Source organism: Trachymyrmex septentrionalis, unplaced genomic scaffold, assembly GCF_001594115.1.
Source record: "Trachymyrmex septentrionalis isolate Tsep2-gDNA-1 unplaced genomic scaffold, Tsep1.0 scaffold40, whole genome shotgun sequence".
Lineage (NCBI taxonomy): Eukaryota > Metazoa > Arthropoda > Insecta > Hymenoptera > Formicidae > Trachymyrmex > Trachymyrmex septentrionalis.
The window spans coordinates 255611-273725 of record NW_017305569.1 but is presented as its reverse complement, the minus strand read 5'-3'; positions in this window follow the sequence as shown (position 1 = coordinate 273725).

Below are 18115 nucleotides of genomic sequence, written 5' to 3'. Positions count from 1 at the left end.
GAAAAGTATTACTGCAAAGAAAATAATAAAATTATGTTTTATATGTCTATTTATGTTAACATTATATTTTATACATATTATTTGATATTATTAAATCAAAATTAATATTCTTATTAGTCATATTTCTTAGAAAAAAATATATAAATTCAGCTATTATTTAAATTTTATAATACTTGCGCAACTACTCATGTCTGAAAATATTTATCAATCACTGATCATATCGAAATTATATAAGATATAGATGACAGTATATCTGAATTAATAAAACTTAATATGGATTTGTTTAAATAATTTCATTAAATACTAAAATTAATAACGTATAAATAAAATATTGTTCTCAAATTTAAATAATTTGCATTTTTTAATATTAAATATTTAATTTTATTATACTAATTACATGTGCTAGAATATATTAATTCAGAAATATAAAACAAATTAATATTAATAATATTTACCTCTGTTGATCTTGATTTTGAAAAGGTTGTCCAATTGTACTTTTATGATAAGAACCTGTACTTGTATTTTCTTCAATTACGGATTGTATTGTTCTATCCATTTCAATATCTTCAAAATTTGATGTAGATTTGTTTGAAATCTATTGTTATGATCAATTATATTAAAGATATATACGTTAAGAATATAACAAATATAAAAATGTATAACAAATTTGTATAGTTTTACACTTTTAAATATAAAATATACAATTTTGTTATATATATTACAATTGCATATAACAGAATAGAAACTTAAAATATACTATTAATAACATTTACCTTTGTTGACCTTCTTGAGTTCTAACATTTTACCAATTTGTTCTGTCACTGATAACTTATTGCTACCTTTTTTGCTGCTATTGTTGCACCATTCTATACACAGTCATTACCTTTGATTTTGGTCAAATCAGTCCTTTTTAAGATTTTAAATACCAATACTTAACATGTATGAAGTTGATAGTGTAATTTTAAGTCATTTATTTCAACTAATATATCCGAATTATGAAAGCAATGATTACATTTTATGATAAAACGTTCCTGGCAGATTGTGCAATGTTCGGATAATGAATTATTTGCAATCTCTATTTGCTTCGCAGCTATTATTTCTTGTAAATGCTCTTGTTTTAGATGATTATTTAATTCTGATTTAAACAGAAAACGATGTGAAGAGTTGCATAATCTACATTCTGCGTCATATAACGTTGTTTTATTGAAATATGTCCATATCGGATCGTTGTCGACGTCCCATCTTAATTTTTCTTGTTCATTATATATTCCATGCTTATCGTATAAATGAAATATCCATTTCTTTCTTTTATCATAGGAATCTGTAAATATCCTGTTACAATATTTGCATTCTATTCTATTGTTGATTAAACTATTAAAATGTTTCCACATCCAATCACCACATGATTCGTCTCTTCCAGCTGCCATTATATCTGCACGATACCACGATATGTCACTAAATACAACATACCGATTATGCCAAGGAAACTGAGAAACTGAGAACTGTTTCTTTGAAGGACGATGAAAGGAGAAAGAGAAGAAGAAAGATTGAAACATGTAACGTCTCACTAAAATGTAAATATTAATGTATCGGTGGTCTTCGAGTTAAAAGTCACATAGTTTAGTTTCTATTAATTTGATTTCTGTTGTCAAACATTCAAATGAAGGTTAATATTATATATCTTATATTATATATCTTATATTATATATCTAATATTATATATCTTTTGACTAGAATATAAAGTTAGCTTTATTAGAATAAAAATTAGTGCAAACTATAAAATTTGAAAATATTTCTTTTTACTGTATGATTACTGCAACATTAATTTTTATAGTTATTGCAATAAACATTTATGTCAAAACTTTTAATTTGTATTAAAAATGTCAAGAATCAAGTCAGAATCAAGGAATATTAAATAATTATTATTACAAAATATTAAATAGTTTATAAAATATGTTTCTTTTTAATTACTTAGAACCAGACAAAGTGTCTGTTATAATTTTTTATGTTATGGGGATACATAACGCTGCCACAAGTTAAATTTCAGTAACGTTAGGTTTGGAAATAATTAAAATTTAATGTATAAAAAAAGCTTTTTTTGCTACATTTTTACAATATTTGACTTTTTTATAAAAAAGGTTGTCTTGAAATTCTTAAATCATGTATTTTTCATTTCCTAAAACATATTATTTTGCTTTTTAATATCATACTTTTTTAGCTACGTTATGAAGGTTTTACACACATACACAAAAGTATAGAATTTTTCTGAAATAGTAAATCTTTTTACGATAATGAAATCATTATAGTTATAATTTCTAGTTTGTGAATATATTGATATACATGTAATTTATAGTTACAGATTCCGCTAAATATGTCTAAAATTTATGAAAATTTAATTCGAATATCATTAAAGCATATGCTGCTGTTGCCTTTGATTAATCATAACAATATATTATAAAATAGTTGCTTGTCTATTAAAATACTTTATTTTGATGCACAATATGATAATAAAAATCATAAGTGCTTCTTTAAGTATTGTAAAAAAGATTATATTTCTTAATTAAATATTCGAATTTATGGTATTTTAAAACAATAAATTGTTCAAAAATATATAATTAATTCCGAGAGCAACGATAATGACGTATCTTTAAAAATTTGACATTACGAACTTTGTATCGCCGTTTGTAGGGTATGTAGATAATAAAAACACTTTAAAATTAAGTATATAACAGCTCTTATTTATCCTATTGAATTTTACTCTGCCGAGCCAAACAATATAATTATTTTACAATTTTTAATTATAAATTAATTTGAACCCGAGTTGGTCCATTGAGACTACTCAGAATCGATCAACTTCTGAGTACTCTCAATGATCCAATAATCTCGGATGCTCGCAACTCGCCGACTCGCATAAAGACACGGGGCGGTCTCGCGCTAGTTACACTTGGCGCGAGACACTACCGTGTCTTTTGATAAAAACTTGTTATTATCAATTATAGAATATTGGGAATTGTAATATATTAATAAATAATTTAATAGTCGGACTTGCGTTACATATTATTATTTACCAAGATTTTTATATCAAATTATTTTTCTTGAAAATACCACAAAGATAAATGCCGCAAATATGTTTTTCACGTATTACATTTTCATGAAAACTGCGTAATGCAAATCATTTAAAACTTTTTGAAATAAAAAGGTTTGAATAATAATGTTGAGAAAATAATATCAAATTAATATAAGCGAACGTGATTTAATGATCCCTTAAAATGTATTAAATGTATTACATAAATCACATCGGAACGTGATTATATTTATACAATTATTTTTTCTCTCTTACTTTCTTTCTCTTATACTTCTGTCTTGCTATATTCTGCGATGGTTTCATATGCTACGCACGTATCTGTCGATACTTATAAAAGCTCGTCGATATCGTGTAATGCATTTGCAACGAGCTGGATTACAAACGAACAACGCGCTTAAAATCAAATGCTTTTAGATGAAGCGCGGGCAAAAGATATTAAAGTTATCGTTGAAGCAGACAACTACCGATTATGGTATGGAAATGAAAATAATCAGTCATGATTGTGAAAAAGAAATAATTCAAAAGAAATTTAATTGACGTGTTAGAAAAATTTTAAAAATTTTAGAAAGCTACCTTGATAATTTCGAGGAACTTCGATTCTTTCTTTATAGAAAGCACTCAATTAACGTAAACTGCGGTCGTACTCGCAGTGTCAACATAATATAACACCGAGTAACATTATATGCTGCAATTATCCTGTTTGTTACACGATTTCGATACATTAACGAGATCACACTCATTGCCTGTGGTCCGGCCTCTCAGACCTTCGGAAGCGTGATAAGAAATGCGCCTTTCGTAGTCGGCATCCGGTGAGAACGAATCTCCTCCTGACTCACCTCCGCTCTTTTCACGGTCCTCGAGGTCGCGGGGGACTTTCTTGCCAGGCCACGAATATCGTCGGCTCGTGTACGTCGGCATGTTTTGCTCTTTAGGAATCATTAGCTCCGGCTTTCGCGGCTAATTCAAATTATAATTTCTGCGCCGCGAAGCCGCCGACCGGCTCCATTCCTTCTCATCAAAATACCGTGGCGCACACGCCGCACAACGCGCAGGATCTACCGGGCTTGCAAAAAGCAGAATTAACTTTTACTACGAGAAAAAGCGCGACCGCCCGTTTTACGCGGTCCGAAGAGCTCCGCGGTTGATTTCTTTTCTTCACGCTTGCGCGGCGATAGCGTCAAGAAAGATGAAATACGTTTTTTCTTTAGTGCGTACTTTCTTTTCGAAAGGCAACTGATTTTCAGTAGAAGAATTTTGTGTTTTCTGAAACTATTATTAATTAATGTTCGTTAAAGTGAAATATGTATAATTACTATTTTAATATTGACTGTACACTACGCTTTTCTTAATCTTTATAGAGATTGAATTAATATTTTATCTTGAACGTAAATGATATAAGCGCTTTATTTCTATTCGAATAAGAATATTTTTCAAATATTATTACTGATATATTACTGATTATAACGTATTAAATAATTAAATTAATGTAATTAATACTAACATAATTAAATGTTTAATGTATATGTTGTTAAATATAATATATCATTATGCGATAATTCTGTTAATCAAAGTTAAAATATTTTAAATATTCAAATATAATTTATATGGAGAAAGAACAATTTTGCTGAAATATTTAAATATTTAAGTAGATACAGATTTAAAAATAATTTATTGAATATTAAAATAATTATGTAGAAAAAAAACAAACGTAATAAAACAATGTTATAAATAATTTTGATATTCTAGGCTTGAATGTTCTACATAATTATTTTGATCAATTTAAAATTTAAACCTTATTTTTAAAGTTATATCTAATTAAATTTTTAGGTATTTCAGCGAAACCGTTCTTTCCATTTATTTTTTTTTTGTACAAAAAAAAATTTATTTTTTGCCATATATTACTTTCACGTCATTACTCTATGCATCATTATATTTTTATTACAAGTCATTAATAGGATCGATTAAAATTATATTATTAAAAAAGAAGAAAGAAATTTATATATTTGCAAAAAGTGCATTTATTTGCTAGAATCTTCTTAGGAGAGCCATCACTTCTCCGTAGCACACTCCGTCAGAGATTCTTTGTCCGAAGGAATGCAACTGACCCTTTCCTTCTTCTTCTCTGCTCAACTCTCGTGTCCTCCCACCACCGATGCGGCTGCAGTCACGCGTGGCACGCTCTGCACACGTGGATCGCGCGTTTTCTAACTCGTTCGAGCTCGACTCTCTCCGGATGCACTCGCGAGACGATGCCTACCACGTGTCCCTCGTCCCGAAGACTGAATCCCACGCGCATTCGCGCTCGTACCGTGCGATTCATTATCAACACGAGAAGTCGCTCGTGTATCATCACGTCGTGCAATTAAGCCGATCACGCGAATGACCTCTAGTAACGACTCACGTTCATTTAATATTTGCTCGGTTATTTTGGTCAAAATTTTGATTACACGGTACACTACCATGGGAACGATTGTTGTTCCACATTGCAGAGGTAATTCGCGTTTGGCAACATATCGCAATTAGATATAAAAGCAATAATATAGATAACGTAGAAGCGCGTTATTAAAACATCGTAAATGGAATTACAGTTAGATGAAAACATCGTAATGCAAATTACAGTTAGATGAAATATTTTGTTTTTCTCTTGACAAAGAAAGCATTTTTAATAATGTGTTCGCCGTTTCATTGTAACGAGTATTTTTACAATTAAGGAAGATTGATAATTATTATTTCTCTTTAAAATTAAACCTCATCGCGCAATTTGTTTTAAACTCACCGTAGGCAGCTTTGTGCGGTAATACTGGAGTCCGGGCTTTTTCTCAATGCAAAATAATACAATACTAATGAGAACGTATACAAAACCTTCTGAGATTTATGTTCCGAGACACAGTTGCGTATATTTCACCCTAATTCATCATCATTCGAGCTTCCGAAAAGGCTGGCGGTTTATCATTCCTCGAAAAGCAATTAAGAATCCACCCCCTTCGGTTAAACTCCGACGCCCTAATTGGATGCAGGACATATCCTATTAATTTCTCTTGTACCGGTCCATTTGACTAATGAATCTATGGCAGCCAATACCCATGGAGTTTCTACTCGATACGAGAGAACGCGCACAACCCATTCGTTACAATAAATAAATTAAAATCGAATGAATGGTCAAATCTATTAAACAAGTTTATAGAGTTATAAATTATGTTTAAAATTATTTAAATTATTTTATGAAAACTGTAGCATATATTTTCATTATTATATTACGAAATGTAGTTACAATTATTTTGTAATTCTACGCGGTCATATAAAAAAGTAAATTTATAACGGTGTAACTATTGCAATTAGGATTCCCCTGGCAATCGAGCATTTCACGAACATTTCGGAACTAGAAAAAACAGAGTGTCGTAATTACCTCTGAAATTACGAAAAAATAACAGTTGCCCAACTTAGATCGTAAAATTGAGCTAACGAGAAACGCGGCAAAAGAGTATTCATCACACGCTATAAAAAAAGGGGATCTAAATGTGGGTAAATGCGACGGATGCAAGTTGTTATACGTTTAATTTTTGGCCACACACGAATAGACCTATAATGCTTTAAAAAAAAAAAAACATTAGGTGAGGGAATTATATAGGGAGACAATATAGAACGTTTAAATTCTAAGTTGATATCGATAATTACAAAAAGATGATACGTAGATCTATGACGCGTAAAAGAATCGATCTAGCTAATAAATATTTTTACAATAAAAATAATATAAAATATTAGGTTATACAATCAATATATTGTATGTACGACATATGTTATACAAAGACATGGTGGTGGTTTACTAAAAGATGAATGCTCTTCCATCCTTGCGGAATTATAATAAGTGGGTATCAAAATTGTCCTGGGCACCTAACTGTACTAACATAACAGAATTCGCTTCAAGAAAATGAAAATGCTAAATGTCCTGAGTACCTTTATTTCCATTTATGTTTATAAACAGACACAAGTGCTTATCAGAAATAATGTATATATAAATTATATTAAATATTAATAATAAATCAAACAAATATGTGGAAATTTTTGATGAATAAAAAAAGCATGGAAAAGAACAACTAATGTTCTCGAGTGAAATTTGTAGTACAAAAGGCTATTGATTCATCAATGCATTTTTGAAAAACCTATACAATATCTTATGAGAACTTTCTCATAAAATGAAAAATACATCTTTCTTTGTTCTTATAAATTATTACTAAATTATGAAAACTTCTAGAGAGAGATTAAATTGTTATTGAATTATTTTGGAAAATTACTTTTGCGTGCATATATAATACAGCAGCAACGCAAAGTTAAATAACTGACCGCTGAGCATAAACTAACATTAACATTACATCAATATTATAACAATTTTCTATTCGACAATAACGACTGTTATGTACAACATGTGCTATATTGTTATATTGTCGAGTGAAAATTACAATATTGATACAATGTACTGTTAGTTCATGTATTGTATATTTAACGGGTAGATAATCATATTTTATTCGATATATCGAAATGAGATATTAAATTGGATATTTAATCAGATTTATTTTTTTTTTTATTTATCTTCACTTTTATTGCCTAACAATCGGTTTCACATTTTATTCATTCATTTTTTATATTTATAGAATAAATATCTGAAGTCAATATATATGTCTAATACAATGCCAATCACAATACAGCTAATTTTTATTTTTTTCTTTTTTTTCTATTATTACATATTATTTTTCTATTCTCTTATTATTTTAATTTTTTTAATGTAATTGTTTCTTAATTTGTAGATTTTGTACTTTGTTTTACCTTTTTCTTAGCCTTTAATGTATTATCTTTAATATATTATCGTTTAAAAAAGTATGTGTTTGTCTATATGTATACATATAGATATATATATATGGATACATGTAGTATGTGTGAATACCTAATGTACTCAATTTTAGTCTATGTATTAGAGAGCAGCCTAAAAGACTACGGATCAATCATCTCTACGGAAGCTATACTGTAACGAACTATGTGTTGCCCTCTATCGAAGATTTCTTTAAGCTTTAGTTAAGGTTTATTCTGGACTGAGAAACTGAAATCATCGATAATACAAAATATGAATAAAATATTTACCTTCAAATGGTTAGCTTTTATTAATAAGTAATTTTTAAAAAATATTTATTTAAAATATTAAAATATACTGAATTTAAGATGGATAAGTAAAATATGGAAACATATTAAATTATTTCTCAAACGATGTCTATTACCATCAATTATACACTTCAAGTTTCTGTCATAATTAATTATTTAATTTTGTTTGTAAATATTTTTTGTTTATAATAAATAAAAAAATTTAATTGAGTATAGAAAGTCGTTACACGTACTTTTCTAATTATAAATAATATTCATGTATTTCATAATGTATAATATAGTTTAAGACTTATTATTTTAAAAACTCATAAAATTATAGTTAACTATAACGATCGCATAACAAAATTTATAACGTCACTGTAATATAATATATTGTTTAAATCATAAAAAATTAAAGTTGTTTCGTTAATCATTAACCGTCAGATGATAATAACACGGATGATAACATCTTTATATAATATATATTTATACTTTTTTATAAATTATATTAATTTAATTATCTTTATATTTTTGTTATTAGAAAATTAGAAAATTTATAAATGTAATAAGCATTTTCTTAAATACGCGTAATAGCATCTGTCATGAATTAAATTATTTACCATGTGTGTCAGCGTCCTACCGGACGTTATTAATAGAAAATTATTGTCCACCTGAATAAACATTTCAACACGAATTGAGATCGGACCTCGTTCTTTTTAGAGACAAAACTTTCTCGACTGCCACCATATATTCTACCAGGTGTTGAAGCATCCATGGGAATTACACTGATAACTCATCGCTCATTCTCACGATGGTGATCCAATACATGTATAACAATGTAAACAAACTAATAATTATTTTTTGTAAAATGCGATACAAATAATAATAAGAAAAGAAGATTGTTTAAACAATAAAAAACGTAATATTTAAAATCGTTTTTTGTTTTAAATAAACAATGATAAAGAAGTTAATTTATAATTTTAACATATACTTTAATAATAGATAAAAACAGTTTTTTAACCCTTAAATTATACCTATATTTAGTTATATATGTATGATTACAGTAGATTGTAGTAATTCTTTCTCAACCTTGTTTAATGATGTAATAATAAAATATAACGGATAAAATTGTTTAAAAAGATCACGTCGCATGACATGTGCAATTTAGAAATAATTGAACCGTTTTGCTGGTGTATATTGGAATGAAAGCGTTCCCATAACGATAATACAATAATCAGACACATGTCGTGAGCGTCACGAAACCACCTGGATGAGTTAACTTTACTTCTCATGCAGTAAACGAACCCCAACGCAATGACACAGCCGATTGTGTTACATTATTTTTAGCAAGGTTGGAATTTAATTTAACATTTTTGTAAAATTTTCATTAATTATTGAAAATTGTGCAATATCAAAATAAAACAAAATTTTTGTAAAGCACATACGTTGAGGAATAACACTTTTGTAAAGTTATCTAGTTATTATTACGAATAACTCGTGAAAGAAATTACCCTCCGCAGCAAGAATATCGACATACAAAGAATTTTCTAATTATCTGACTCAGAACAAGATCTCGTCTTCAGATGCAAATCCGTGTCCCACTTAAGCTACGTTGTAGAACGTCACAGGATATTTTGCATAATCCGAAATTTAACAATAACACGACAACTTTCACAGCTGCTACTCAGTATCCTTCACTTTTCAGAACATTGACCTAGTCTTGAAAGACTCGAGGGCAAGGGGTCGACGCGGTAAAAGCTTGTAAAAAGGTAACGAACGCTTTGGATGGTTCAGATAGATTACATTTCAGCTAACGGAGAATGTCGGGGATTAAATTTGCATTCGCCACATTTCGCTAATTGCAACAAATTGCGCACTATATCAACTCTGTGACAGCTTCAATATACAATCAGTTATTATGCAGTTATAATGCGCCTAAGGCTAATAACTTCTATTTAGATTGATGATTTTCTATTATAGTTGTCTAAATTATGCTTATTCGTTTAACTGCTTATTCATTTAACAGAAAAATGAGATAAAACTTTCAGTACTTATACTAACTTATTTATATTATAATACGAAGCAATAAATTGAAAAAAATGATAGTATATTTGATGAAATCAGGCCACGTGTGTGCAATCGTGGCATCTGCTCGTACTTCTCCCTCTGCAGGGTCCCAGGATCCCACGATCTAAGGTATACAAATGTCTCACCTAGAACAGCGTACTCGAAAAAAAGGATCATTATACCTCGCTGATTCCTTACGTCACAAGAGCCCGGCACATGCTCGTGACGTCACAGTAGGCACACGTCATCTGGCGTGACGTCGTGCGACGAAGGGGGCCCGAATTCTTAAGCGGGGCATCTGCGGGGTGTCGGGATTAAGGGGAGGAAACCTGGAGAGACGGCTAAGATCAGGGGGACAGACGGGAAGGGGAAGAAATTGTGCAAGAAGAGAATGAGATGGAATTGCACGCGGCGCGTAACAAGGGGGGAGACACGTGGGAAAACGGCACGCGTCCCTTTTTCGACTCGGGTGTCTTTTACACCTGGAATTTTTCGGGCATTTATCAAGAAGCCCTCAATTTTCAAGGTGAAATTCCATCGTGTGACTTCGCGTGTCTATGAACGCAAACCCCTCGATCGGACACGAGCGCTTGATCAGAAACGATTCGATCGCAGACGTTCATCTACCATATAGTTCGTTTTTTACCGTCCCGATATCGTCACACGTCGACGAATTGTAAACGTGTTCCACACATTTTAAGTTAAACATGGTATCTTAACATTATTTATGAAAATTATTTATTAAAATTTTTTAGGTTTTACAATGCGTTCTCAATAAATCCTATCATTTTTATAAATTATTAAATAATGATATGATTGAAAGGAGGATAACTTTAATACATGTTAACTGAAGATCACTTGAATTTTCGAAAGATTGTAGCAGTACATAGTGCTGGGTAAAAAAAAAAATACTTGATAGAATTTAGTAAAACCGTTCTTTCCATGTAGGAATATTGTGGCGTTATACTAACAGAGTATTAAATTCTTCAAATGTCATAGAATAATTAGATTATTTATTTATTTTTATTTTTTATAGTGCAATAAAAACAAGCTTGTTGAAAATCGAAATGGTTTTTATTATATTAAATCATTCGTCAGAATTTCAATCTTGGAATTATGTATGATTTTCTTCGGATTATTTTTCCGTATGCAAGACGATAGATATTCCCTATCGTACAATTTTATAGGGGCCCGCCTTTCGTAACCTCCGTTAAAGGGACCGCAAGCCGACGAGTAAAGGGGGAGCAAGGACAATACGTTGCGCAAAATGCTTTTCTTGCTTGGCTGCAGAAGGGGAAGTCTGGCACGCGACCAACGTCACCTGCCCCGACCTACTGAAGTTCTTATATCGATTTTCTTGAGTGCAGCTGCGACGTCGTGCTTCTTGCGTCAGTCATCGAACCGAGACGTCTTAAAGTCATTATTTATGCGCGTCATATGGTATAAACGTTGAGATTCTTCGTTTCGTGAGATTTATGGGAAATTATATCAAGTATTTCTTATTTGTCATAACAAATATATGTGCTGCTACAATCTTTCGAAAATTCAGATGATGTTCAATTTTGGCGTATATTGAAGTTATCTCCGTTTCAATCATATTATTATTTAATAATTTTTAAAAATCATAAGATTTATTGAGAATGCATTGCAAATCTAAAAAAAGAGTCTTTTAAAAATAATGTTAAGATATCATATTTAACTTAAAAATTTAGCTAGATACAGATCTGAAAATAATTTTATGTGGACTTCAAAAATAATTATGTAAGATGTTTAAACTTGTCGTTGGAACTATAAATTCTTCGGAGTAGAATATCTCACTCTACAGAGATTCTAACAACTCTAAAAAATAAGATTCTATTTTAAAGAATTAAGAGAGAATGTTAAAATTTTTTCCAACTACCATCAATGTTAAAACGTTCTATATAATTATTTTAATGATTGACCCAAATTATTTTCAGATATGTACATAATTACATTTTTAGATAGTTCAGCAAAACCGTTCTGTCCGTATATTCGTTTCAATTTGTATGTTAAACATTTAATTACTTAGGTATACTGGCAAGAACCAACATTTGTAATATGTGTAAAACATTTGTTGTTTCACATCTGGTATCTAAAAAAACGCTTAAATAAAAATTTATTATTACTTAATATTGTAAATAATTATTCAGGCATAAATCGATAGAAGCTATTCTTGAAAAGTCTGCCTATATAATATCTACTACGTTGGTGAAAAAAATGTCTTCGCATACATCAGCTGCAATTCCGAAATCAATAATCCAGGTGGCAGACGATGCCTGGCGCGTGCCAGCGTGTCTGGCAATAAGAGAATCGAAAAATCTTATAAGGAGGGGTTCTCTCTTCTTCGTGCAATCCGTGCAAGACCGATGCATTGTTTGCACCCTAGCCTGCAAACAGCACGAGTTCGTCGAGCAGCAGATGCGACAGACTTACTATCGACGTGTTTGTACTCTTCAATTCTTCTTTCGTTCAATAAAGGAAAACCACATCATCGCATTATTAATTTAACACGAAAAACCTAATTGTGAAAGTTGAATATTTCTTTATAAAAAAATCATGTTTTAGCAGAGTAACATTTGCTATGAGAAAATTGTTTATTTTATATCTATGAGGTGTTTCTGAACATAGAATTTTTAACATTAGATTTGCATCGAAAAAAAAAAATTTCATTTTTATATTTTTATATAAAAGTTATAAAAAATTATTTTATTTTTATATATTATACTTCATACATAATATATAAAAATAAAAAAATTTTTATTGTTTTAAATAAAGTTTTTTTTTCGATATAAATCTAATCTAAATCTAAATCTAATTTAAATCTAATATAATATTAGAAATTCTGAAATTATAGACACCTTACAAATATAAAATAATCAATTTTCTCATATTAAGTAAATAATTTAAAAAAGAAATATTAGAAAAAAAAATTTTTATACGAAAAAACGAACATAAAGAAAGAAAAATTATTCAATCTAAATGATTTGAATCAATAATCACTTTCAGGATATGTTTGGTTTGCTATAATAAATTAAAAAATGAACTATAAAAGACTAATAAATGTTTCTTTATTGACTTAGTAATAGTCCGTCAGTTTCAAAATAGTTTGTATTTATTGCGATATATTCTTTGACCATTTTATCTATCATTTTATCGTAGAATATATTTACCGATGTTAGATGTCCGTCTTTCGAAATCAATTTAGCTATCCGTGCGACGAGTAAGAGATTGCAGTGTGAAAAGACCGGAAAGTCCGACGGAGGAAAAGATTTTTCCACGCGACCATCTGCATTTTCTTCATTCTATTTACGTATGCAGGAAGCTAGCACGAAGTTAAGAGCTAGGTATAAATTTCTCACAGCAAAGTAACCAGTGATCCGCAATTTCAGTCTCGAGCCGGTTTAGATGCATAAACCCAACTCGTTCGAAATGACAAATTTTACTGGAGGTCGGCACTCAATAGCTTAGCACGAAAAATTTGCATGAAGCTATATCCGGAAGATCATCGAGTGAAACATGTCAATCGCTGTGGTGAAAAATCTTTACGTTTCTACTTACCTTATCCTCCTTAAACTGATGTCCCAACTAAAGAGAGAGATCTCAGAACCTTTCATAGCCTTTATTTGAAGTGCGGCGTAATCTTCGAATTATCAATGATGGTTCTTAAAATTATTATGAGTAGTTATATTTCTTAAATTAAAAATTTAGCAACAATATAAATATTTTATTTATTTATTTATGTCAAAATAAAGTCCTAATAAAAATCAATTATCTGTTAGTACACTTAAGTGAGTATCGGTAATTTAAATTACTGTGCGAAAGCAACTTACGTATGTCAATAATAATGCATTGATCCGAATCAATCAGAGCTTCTGCGGAAAGATTGACATGCCGAATACATGAAGGATCATCTAACACCATTTGGACCTGTTCCGGCATCCCATAGGGGGAGGGGAAGGGGGGAGGGGTTACGGGAGGAGGGAGGAGGAGGGACCCACCGTAGCAGAGAGGGCCCTTGACGGTAGCCGATATTGGGTACACAGAGCCGAACGGTACCGAAGAGGTTGCCGAAGAAGCCCGAGGACGATGGTGGGAACGCATGGCACGGTGTGTTCTCACCAGCTCTCTCGGGGCGCCTAGCTGCGAGAAGCGTCGCCGCAAGGTTGCTGCCTTGTTGCTGCTACGATGTTGGAGCCCATACCGCTGCAGCCGGAGCTGCACGCCGCGCCGTTGCAGCAACCTGCCGCTCCGCGACCTCGCCGGTTACCATCACGCGCGATGACAACCGTGTTCCGCGACGAGCGCCGACCGAAACTGGACCCCACGTGACCCGGCCGGCCTACCGACCCTCCTCTATTGTTTCGCTCGCGTAATAGCGCGTTCGGAACTCTCAAGTGCCCTTAAGACCGCGGCGCAAGAATGTAATGCGAGACGGTTCCTCCGGATATATTTGGCAAAGATGCTTGGGCTTGATAAAGAAGCTGATCTTAATTGTCAAGACGTTCTATACAAGATGATATATATTTGTGGTCAATTTTAAATTTACGAAGCGAACAACAATGCGAAATTTTAAGCAGCGAAATATATAAACTATGATTAGTTCATATATTTATATCCGGTGAGAAACGATAACGATAAGTGCAAGATTAATTATAGAATTTGACAACAGTTGTAAAGCTTTTATTGCTGAATGCAGCCATTAAGAGAAGACAACAGGAAAAAAAAAAAAAGTTAATTTGATATTTTTTGTCAACTCATCGAAATAATTACCGTCGAACTGTTTGAATTTTTTAAAATATTAACCAAAAGACGATACATGATTTATAAACGCGTGTTGCTCTTGTCACGCATAATACTGTTGGTCGGACGACCGTGTAAAGATAGTAAAGAGAACAGTATAAAAACAAACTTGTATACTGTAGGGATTATTGTGCGTTCAACTAAAACAACCAGAAGAAATCTTGCGATCCCATCAACGTGCGGCGTGACGGAGGGTTCTTTCAGGTTGATCGAAGACTAAACAGATCATGTTTCCTAAAGATCAGCCGCTAAATGATTTCAACGGAGTCGTGAACATATTAGATTTAATATTGATTCATGCGAACTATCAAAACGCGCGATCGAACGGGCAAGAAAGATTAAATCATCATTTATGACCGTGGCAAATCGCACGGTGAGTGCTCTATTAATAACTTTTTTTCTTTCCCTTGTAATGTATATTTAAACTCATATTTTTAAATAATAAACTTTATTAGTAAGATCAGCGAGCGATTGTGCATGAAGTTTGAAAGGAAGGAGAAGAAGAAGAAGAAAAAGAGAAGTCTAGACCGCAAAGTAAAATATTCCCACAGGAGGACGATGAAACCTCCCACGATTTCCAAAGGGAAACAGTTACGCCGCGTCAACAAGGACACAAAATTTCAGCCTTTCCATGCAAATACATACCTGCCTCCGCACGGCCTGGCTTAACACTTCTCTTTTTCCCTTCCTAATAAAACGTCGAATCCTGCCGAGGGCCGCGAGTTCCTCGTGTGTCAGCCACGCGCACCGCCATAGCGGTCAGACCCCCATAATGGATGCACGAGGCACAGCTCGTTTCCTTTTCTTTCCGCATATCTTTTTCGCTCCTTCTACACGGCTCCCCTCCCCCTCCCCTTCTCCACCCCTTCTCTCCTCTCCGCCCTTTGCGTGCTCGCCATTATGGGCACCCGGAATCCACCGACACGACGGAATATAAGGCAAAGGGTGAAGCCGAACGCGAATCGCAGAAACGTGGGAACCGTCGCCAGGTGATCCTTCGCCGTAAGCTCGTAAGCGTCGTGCGGGCACGAACTTTTGCGAGCCAAGGTAAAAGACTCTGCCACTCCGGAAAGGGGTACGCGAGAATGGGACGGTCCTCTCCGGGCCCTCAATACTTACGCAAGGGGGATGCAACCTGCATCGAATGCTGCAAGAGCAGTCATGTCGCGAGACTGAAGTTATATCGCGATTTTTGAACAACGCAACCATTAACTATTTAAGTTTACAAGCAAAAATTAAGATATATTTTTAGAAAATTAAAAAAAAATTATTAATAAAGTGAATTCGTTAATATCTACAGATATAGTTAATAATCGAGATAAACAATAAAAATGAAGATTTAAAAAGCGAAATAAAAATATTTTATATATAATATATAGTATATATATAATTTTCAAATGTTTTAGAAATTAATAATGCTTTTTTTTTCTTATATATCTTCGTGAAAATAATCAACATGAAGATTTTATTATTTGGAATAAATCGAATCAGAGTTACCTGAGCGAGCTTGCTATTGTAAAGTATTTTTCTTTACGTGTGTCCAGCACACGACTCGATTCCCAGCGGTGAAACCCACTGACCCAATTCGCTTGAATGGAATATTTTTGATTCACGATTGGCATTTTCAGAACTATTGTGGTAAAGACATGTTCGCGTTACCTTCTACAATTTACCGTATAAAATTTCAGTTATAGTCCTTCTTTTCACTTTTTTATTGAAATCGATTTGTAGTAGTTATTGATACCTACGTTTCAATTACTTATTTAATGCTATTGGAAAAATATTTAAAAAATAATATAAAACCACAAAATTAAAATTTTATAAAGATAGTATTCTCCTCTAGATTTTATCAATTATATTATTTATTAATAATTCAAAATTGTTTCGAGTCCAAAATTGGAACGTAACATTGTAGTAAGAAAAAAATTTATTACAAGAATATTTGTCCAAATATTTCTTTTTTGAAAGAGACGAATAGCGAACGCTATAAGTGACGCCGCTGGCGTTTTTTTTTTCCATTCGATCCCACGGAAACGAGTTATTTTCCTGCATTTACAACCGCGTTTCCCGGGAACGACAATCCAGATGTCGTCCTATCGACCCCACGCATGTATTTTTTTAGTGTGCATGCCTCGACATCGATATAATAGGGTTGGCTGTATTATATATACTAATGCTCACACGGATTTTAGTTCTCGTGAAAGATTATGAAGCTCTCTTTCCGGGGGAGTTAGTTTTTTCGATTAATATATTACGCGAAGAACATACTCGCGTGAGATTCGTACACAAAGCAGGAGGGGTCTCTTTAAACTCAAAAAATCAGCCTCCACTTACCGCGAGCGGAAATGAAGATTTCGAGACTTAGGGGTAACATTTCCTTCCTGTACGATCTGACTGCGTGGGTGCGAGCTGCAGGTGCATCCCAAGATCGAACCCCAAAAGCAGCGGGACCAGAGGATGGGCGTTCCAAATTTAAGACGTGACGCGCCTTCTCGATCTTTCTCGAGAAGTTTGTGGTCAAGCCAAGTACTCTGAGGCTCTCAGCCTCCCGGGGTTAATGAGAAGGTCGCGACATCTGACCGAACGCCTTCCGTTATGACAGCTAGGCTGGAATATTTATGGGAAATTATGGATCATGGGAAAAAGAAAGGATCCCGTACAAATGGATGTAACAAAGCGTTTAACAAAATCTGCTTATCCAATGCTTATTAGTCTATGTTTTGCAATGTAAACATTTTTGCAGACTTATTGGCAAATTGTTATTTCACATATTTTTTAGTTCTTTTCTTAACGTATTTTTTATGGTAAATTATTTTAAAACATTCTATACTAAAAATATAAATAAGATACTTTTATAAACTCGTGAATATATTTTATATCTATACAAAAAAAGCATGCAAGTATTGTCTTGCAATTATAAATCACGAATCAGTTGTAATTTCAAATGAAGAGTCTACAAAAACAGAACAAGGTTACGAACGACTTTTTTGTTAAGACACATTTATACCTATT